The 7,888-nt window shown below is 46.2% G+C and overlaps 1 pseudogene; it reads left to right on the top strand.

Annotated features, from left to right (window-relative positions):
- Positions 1–239: 239 nt before the first annotated feature.
- On the top strand, positions 240–7,705 carry LOC144457689 (lysoplasmalogenase TMEM86B-like; annotated as a pseudogene).
- The last annotated feature ends 183 nt before the right edge of the window (positions 7,706–7,888 follow it).

A 7,888-nucleotide genomic window follows, 5' to 3' on the forward strand; every position in this document is an offset into this window, starting at 1 on the left:
AAGTGACTTGCCCAAGGTCACACAGCTAGTTAAGTATCTGAGGTCACATTTGAACTCAGGGCCTCCTGACTTCAGGACCACAGCTCTATCCACTGTACCACCTAGCTGACCCAGACTTCATTCTCAACAAGAAGGTTTACTACCTTTTGCCTGCTTGTCATCAGAGCCTGCGTCTGGAGGTTGGTTGGATTGTTACCCTGACATACTGTCAGGCAAAACACTGTTCTGGGTGCTGGAGAATGGAGGAGGAGGGTGCACAGAGGGTTGGGCTGTACTGTCTTCTCCCTCATGAAACTCAGTGGGAGAGGTCTCCCAACACGGTAGGGTGCCAGACCCTCAACCTTGAATGCACTAAATTGGATCTTGAGGAATTTCAGGTTAGCCGTGAGGAAGATTTTTATGACCAGTTGGCCCCTCTCAACCTCCTCGAGGTGCCCGAGGAAGCACAGTATCAGAATCGGGTTTGCTAAGAGCGTTGATTTCCTTACAAAAATGAAGTCAGAGTGATTTTTTTTTAAAGTGGGACCAGATGTATAATTTCATCAATCATTAGCAGTCACAATAATGCTACAGTGTATCATGACAAGGCTGTGACATGATGCCAAGTTGGTAGCAAGGCTGTAAATTTGTGTGTGTTTGCAGCCAGGGGTAGAGGCAGATTAAGGTAAAAAACCGGAAAATACCCCAAACCCAGAAAAACCCCGGCAGAATACAGCAGAGTGAACCATATGGAAACCAAACAACATGAAAAGAGAGGAGCAGATTTGAAGGTGAAAGAGCAGTTGGCCTCCTGCTCCTCCTGTGCTTTCTGTGGGTCCAGTGCCAAGACCTGGTTCTCATGGAGCCAGTCAGAAAGGGACAGGAGGTTTGGGGCTCACTGTCTAACTGTAGGTGACTCAGCCAGCTGAGCTGGAATCTCCACGCCCACAATCATGTGTCCTCCACCTGTCCTTGGTTCCCCCATGAATCAGCAAGTTTTTTCCTCTGGGCCTCATTACAGGACTTCCCTTGTGGCAGATTAGAGGATCTTGCATAGAGTTAAGTAATACAGCTGAGTGTAAGCAAGAATGTGTAGATTCAGATTCAGAAGGAAAGCCACATGGATCCCAGCCCTGGAGAAGGGCTTGGGGCTCTGTTGGGGATAGATGCAGCGCTAAGCCACAGGGAATTTTGTAGGTTAAACAGTGAGTTCATGTAACATGCTCAAAACAATTGGAGAATACCTTTAGGGCAGCCCTTGTCTAAGGAGCTCTAGAAGCTCCCTGTCAGCTCTATCACTATGTGGCTCTGCGATTTTGGGCAAGTCTCCTTCCTTTGTGGTGATAGAAGGAAATGATGTCTGTGAAGACTGGGTGAACTACAGAATACCATACAATTTAATGCTATGCTCTGGACTGATGCAGGCCAGATTCAATCTTGGAGGTTTCCCAATAATTCTCAGTTAATTATCTATTTGGTTTCATGTCTTCCTTTCCCTATGCTTTTCCCTGGGACTATCAGAATTTGGCACATTTTTAAGTCTCCACAAAAAAAGAAAAAGAGAAAGGGCCCACATTTCCTGTGCAAGCAATCAGGTTAGCAAGATACCAAATATAGGACAGATTTTAAACACAATAAACTTGTATCTACTCCATTTCCAGTATTGGGCTTCTGCCTTCCAGAGAAGCCCTATATAGTCCATCCAACTTATAGTACTGCTACATCAGATATGCCCTGAAAAGGAAAAGCATTTAGGATTGCTATAGAGTCAAATATTTCTCCCCTCTAGTGGGTTCCACCTTTCAAAGAGGAGGCAGTAGAAACAGTTCAGTGGAATGAGGACTGGATTTGAAGTCAAAGGACCTAGATTAAAAAACCGACTTACTTACTGTGTAACCTTGGGCAAGTGACTTCCCTTCTTAGAAGCTATGTGTCCTCAATTTTAAAACAAAGGGATCAGAGTGGGTGACTTCTAAGGTTCCTTCTAGGGCAGCTAGTTGGCACAGTGAATAGAGCACTCCTGGAATCAGGAAGACCCAAGTAAAAATCTTAGACATTTATTAGCTGTGTGACCCTGGACAAGTCACTTAACCCTGTGTGCCTCAGTTTCCTCATCTGTAAAACGAGCTGGAGAAGGAAATGGGAAACCACTGCAATATCTTTGCCAAGAAAACCCTAAATGGGGTCACGAAGAGTCGAACTTAACTGAAAAAAATGACTCAGCAACAACAATGAGGACCGTTCTAGCTCTGTATCTATGATTCCATACAGTTGCCGTAGCTGACACTACCATTCTGGGATTGAGACCATTTTAAGCAAAGAAAAAATTGAGGGTTGGTAGTCAGTCCCCTCCTACCAGATATTTACAGTCTACATGGTTCACAGTACCGAAGGGCAAGTCTAGATTTGCACTTCTTTATCATAGTTCATTCCATGCTTTGCTGTTAAAAACATGCTTTGTTGCTTTCCAGGTCCTGCTCCCACAGCTCCTGGATTGACCCAGGTCCCATGCTTGAACTAGGAATTCCTGTCATTCCCTGCTGCTTCTGTCTCAGTGCCATCCCTGGAGCTTCATGATTTCCTCTAATCCATCTGTATGTGTAGTCCTCCTCTCTGTCAGACCTCCCTTCTCTTCTGTCCCTCAGGTCCTTTGTAGCATGTGCCCTTCCTCCTGCCCCCCTTAATGAACATACCTAAAAGTATAGCTAACGTATGTGACCTTAGCCTGGAACTTGAGTTTGTGTCAAAACAAAAGGTTAATCCAAGAGTTAATCATTTTATGCCTTGCCCAGAGACTGTCGTGCCTTCTTCAGGTGACAAGAGGGAAGAAAGGACCTACCACACTCAACTATAAAATGAAGAAGCTGGGCTAGATAGGCTCTTTGGTCTCTTCCACCTCCAAATCAATCAGTCAATCAATAAACATTTATTAAGGGGCTACCATGTGCTTGGCACTATACTAGGCGCTGGAGATACCAAAAGAGGTCCCTGCCCTCAAGGAGCTCAAAATCTAATACATCTATGATCATATCCCCAGGATGGGTTCAAATTACAACTCTGCTACCTGCTACCTACTAGTGTCAGTCAACTAGCATTTTTAAGTGCCAGGCTGGTTGGTTGTTGTCCTTTGTTCTCAAAGAGGACTAAAATGGCATCACTATGCTAGAGTCAAATTTCAGTGTGTCCAACTGTGGCTGATCAGACCAATATGAGCTGGGAATGTTCTACCACAAGTAGGGCAGAAATAGTGCCTGTGAATCTTTGGGGTGGATTCTCCAAGTTTGCTCATCTTGCGTTTCTTTTGAGCTGTTTCAATTCTGCTTTGCTCATAGAGCAAGCACCTTTTCTGATGTGGGCACACCATGTTGAGCAGTCCTGTGCCAGTGTCTTCCATGTCAAAGTTCTTAAGAGAGACCTTGAGAGTGTCCTTGTATTGCTTCTTCTGACAGCCATGTGAACGCTTGCTCTGTGTGAGTTCTCTGTAAAATAGTCTTTTTGGCAAGCATACATTTTACATTTGAACAACATAGTCAGCCCATCAGAGTTGCACTCTCTGAAGCAGAGTTTAAATGCTTGGCAGTTTAGTTGAGAAAGGATCTCAATGCCTGGTATCTTATCCTGCCAGGTGATCTTCAGAATCTTCCTAAAACAGTTCAAATGGAAGCAATTCAGTTGTCTGTCATGGTGCTGGACCCGAATCGCTTCCATGTGCCATGCAAATAAAGGTGAAAAAGAAAAATGGTCCCTGCTCTCAAGGAGCTCACCATCTAACTGGGGAGATGACATGCAAACAATTATGTACAAATAAGCTATAGGTAGGATAAATTAAAGGTACTCTCCAAGGGAAGGCACTAAGATTGAGGTGGACTAGGAAACTCTTGTTGCAGAAGGTAAGGCTTTAGCTGAGACCTGAAGGGAAACCAGGGAAGCTAGCAGGAAGGAGATAAGGAGGGCACTTGACCTTAGGCAAGACTCTTCCCCTTCCTCCAAGCCTTCTGTGGGGGACAACCGCTTCTTCTGTAACAAAAGAAGACTGATGTACGTACTATGTACATGATCATTGCTAAGATTCTTTCTAGCTCTGAATCCTATGATTCTGTGCTGGGTCAGGGGAGCAGAGTTTCCAGACCTTGAGAATCTCTCCCCTGATGGATGGAAGGCAAATAAGACAGCTCTCCTCATTTCTCCACAAAGAGTAGGGGAGAGGAGACATCATCCCCTTTTCTTGGCTGCCTTGGACAGGGATGAATCAGCCCTTTTAATCCCTACGTGTGGTCACCTTGCCTCTACCTCTTGGCAGGGCGTGGGGTATTGGAGGGGTCTGGTCAGGATGGCCTCTGATGTTTCTTTGTAAGCCTTCAGACTGCCTGCTCTGGGTCACTCTATTCTGGGAGCTGTCATTTATTTAATCCAGGTTCCCTCCTCCCACCTCCCCAGCCTCTACTCTTTCTACTATTTGTGGTCACACTAAATGTCCCAAACAGCCCCACCCTCCCACAACATGGAGGCTTAAAAAAAATAATTCTCTTCATGCTCTCTTTTATCTTGAGTTATGTGGCACTCTTAAGAAAGCCCTGGAGATGCCAATTAGCCCCCTTCCCAAAGAGCAGGCAGAGCTATGCTGGAACGTGGGCAGAATGTAACCCTGATCCTCAGCCCAATATAGCTCTCATGAGAACCTCACCCTGTAATCTGTACCTCAGGGACAGAACAGGGGATCCAGAGTCTGTCATTATCCCCTGAATCCCAGGGAGTGGGTTTGGCCCGGGATTTCCTCCCTTTGGTATTTTACCCAGGGTCTAAGCCAGCCCTGTTCAGCAGATTTGGGGCCAAAATCATTTGAGACTTATGCCAGGAAAAGGAGTGTGGCAGCAGGCTGTGTCAGGCTATGGGACAAATAAAAGTCAGACAGTGAGTGATTGGCACTCAGCTGCCTTCTCCTATGTTGGGCTCTCTTCAAACTGCAGTATCAGGAAAATAATAACATGAATGACTCATTAATATTGCACTTTAAGGTTTACAGAGCACTCTCACAGAATGACAGAATGAGAGAACTGGAAGGGAGCTTAGGGGACATCCACCCTTTCGCTTGAAGACCTTCAGTGAAGGCAGAGGGGAGCAAGGCAGCCCCAATCCACTTTTGTATATTTAGGATGTTTCTCATCGCATTGAGTCTTAATTTGCTTCTTTATAACTTCTACCCGTTCCTCTTAGCTTTGGGGGACCAAGCAGAATGAGTCTAATTCTGCTTTTGTAGGACAACTCTTCAAATATTTCACAGGGTCATAGACCAAGAACCAGAAGAGACTTCAAAGGTCATCTCAGTTATCTCATTTTACAGATGAAGAAACTGAGGCCTGAGGAGGTTAATTGATTTGTCCAAGGTCAAACAGGTAATAAGTGTGGTGAGGGGCTGTCCACCACATGTAACAGGGGGATGTCATGTGGTTTGAAGGGACATTTCTAGCTTGTTCTCCCTCTGATTCTTCTCCAAAAGAGATTTTAATTCCTCCAGGAGGGGAAGCAGAAAGTTGGGTCCAGAAGTTTGTCTACTCTGCTGTCTTCAGGGACAGGGGGTATTGGGCAAAATTATATGTATCTGGTCCTTTAAATATTACTAGTCTAGATGTGATTTTCAGGTTTCATTATGGGGAAAGGAGGAGGCTGCCAGGCTTTATATCCAAAGCTTGCCCCCTTTCCCTCCAAATTCCAGTTCTACAATGAACACAGGTAGCAATTAGCAGAGAAATCCCTATTTATCCAAATCATAGCAAAACAGAAATTAGAGAAAGTATACACAGGAGGAGGGCAACTAGGTGGCATAGTGAATAGAGCACCAGGCCGGCAGTCCAGAAGACCTGAGTTCACATGTGGCCTCAGACACTTACTAGCTGTGTGACCCTGGGCAAGTCACTTAACCCTGTTTGCCCCAGTTTCTTCATCTGTAAAATGACCTGGAGAAGGAAATGGCAAACCTCTCCTGTTTCTCTGCCAAGAAAGCCTCAAATGGGATCGTGAAGAGCTGGGCATGACTGAAAATGACTAAACGACTTCATTCTTTTTTTTTTTGTGAGGCAGTTGGGGTTAAGTGACTTGCCCAGGGTCACACAGCTAGTGAGTGTTATGTGTCTGAGGCCTGACTTGAACTCAGGTCCTCCTGACTCCAGGGCCACTAATCTATCCACTGTGCCACCTAGCAGCCCCTCAACAACTTCGTTCTTATGGGGCATATTCTTGACGCTCTCTATCATCCTGGCTGCCTTCCTCTGATGAACTCCAGTTTGTAAGCATCCTCCCCAAAATGTGATGCCTAGAATTGAACACAAGCTTCCAAATGTGATTCCAAATGTGATGCAGAAGACAGCAGAACTTTATCTCCCCAGTCACGGTTTTTTGTTTGGGTTTGTTTATGTTACGTTATTCCTCTATAAAGTCCTATTCCAGTGTCTCACTGTAGAATGAAAATGATCCTGGGCTTCCAGAGGGAGTCCAAGCTTTGGCAGTTTCTACCATCCCGTAAAGGCTATGAATACAGTACCAACACACCAGCTGATGGTGCAGTGGATAGAGCACAGGGGCAGGAGTCAGAAAGCCTTGAGTCCAGTTCTGGTCTGAGACACTTATTATAGCTATGTGACTCCTGGCCAAGTCACTTAACCTCTGTTCGCCTCAGTTTCTTCAGTAAATTGAAATAACAGTACCTACCTCTCAGGGTTTGTTAGAAAGGATCAAATGAAACAGTGTAAAAAGAGCTTAACACACAGTAGGTACTATATAAATGCTTATTCTGGTAGTCTTCCAGTCAGAGGGGAGAGACAACTGAGGTTTCTGAGGAGGTGTTGAATACTAAAGCTGAATCCTCATCTTCAAGAGGGTAGGGTTTTGGGGGCAGCTAGCTGTCAGGAGGACCTGAGTTCAAATCCGGCCTCAGACACGTACTAGCTGTGTGACCCTGGGCAAGTCACTTAATCCTAATAGCCTCAAAAAAAAAAAAAAGACAGGGCTTCAGGTCACACACCTCTAGGAGTTCTGGACAAACATGGAGGCTCGTGGAAGGAAACCTGGCACACTCCAGATCCTCTGCTCTTGGCCCTAAAGCTAGTGCCTTTCTTTGCCTCCTGTGCCCTCTACTTTCTCCTCTGGTTGCCCTCAGAGGAGACCAATGCCCTGGTCAAATGCTTCCCCATCCTCTGCCTAGCACTCTTTGTTCATACCCCTCGAGGGCCCTGTATCGGATGCCTCTGAGTAGGCCTCCTCTGCCCTGGCCTGGGTGGCATCTTCCTCATCTGACCTGAACAGTTTCTCTTCGGTATGGCAGCCTTTGCCCTCATGGATATCTCTTCTACCTTTGGGGCCCTGGGCTGGGTTCTGAACCAGCTGGCCTTCCCGAGGCCTGTGGTAGCCATCTTTGGCCTCTTCTTTGGACTCCTGCAGCCCTCACCCCCACCTCAATCTCCTTATGATTGCATATGTGGCTATGCTGGGCCTGATGCTGTTGTGGGCACTGACCCATGAGAGATCCATGGCCTGTTCTTCAGCATCTCTGATGTTGGCCTTGGACACTTTTGCCCAGCCCCTGCCTCCGGCATGTTTAATCATCATGGTCACCTACTATACTGCCCAAACCCTTCTGGCTCTATCAGCAATTCAGGGCAGAGCCCCGCTCACAAAGATGACTGATTCCAGTGAGGCACTAACATCCTGCCAAGTCCCAGCAGAGCAATGACTGGGAGCTCAGCACTCTGACTCTTCTCTGGGACCCCTCCTGCCGCCTCCATCACCTTCTGGAGCTGCCTCCCACCCTACACTCTCCTAGTGCTTGTCTCCCCATTAAACACAATAGCACTTAGAGTAGATGCTTTTCCCACTCTCCCCAGATTCTGAAGCTTTTCTCTTAGTTATACTCAAT

This window comes from Phascolarctos cinereus, unplaced genomic scaffold (genome assembly GCF_003287225.1).
Source record: "Phascolarctos cinereus isolate Bilbo 61053 unplaced genomic scaffold, phaCin_HiC Scaffold_5;HRSCAF=322, whole genome shotgun sequence".
Taxonomy (NCBI): Eukaryota; Metazoa; Chordata; class Mammalia; order Diprotodontia; family Phascolarctidae; genus Phascolarctos; species Phascolarctos cinereus.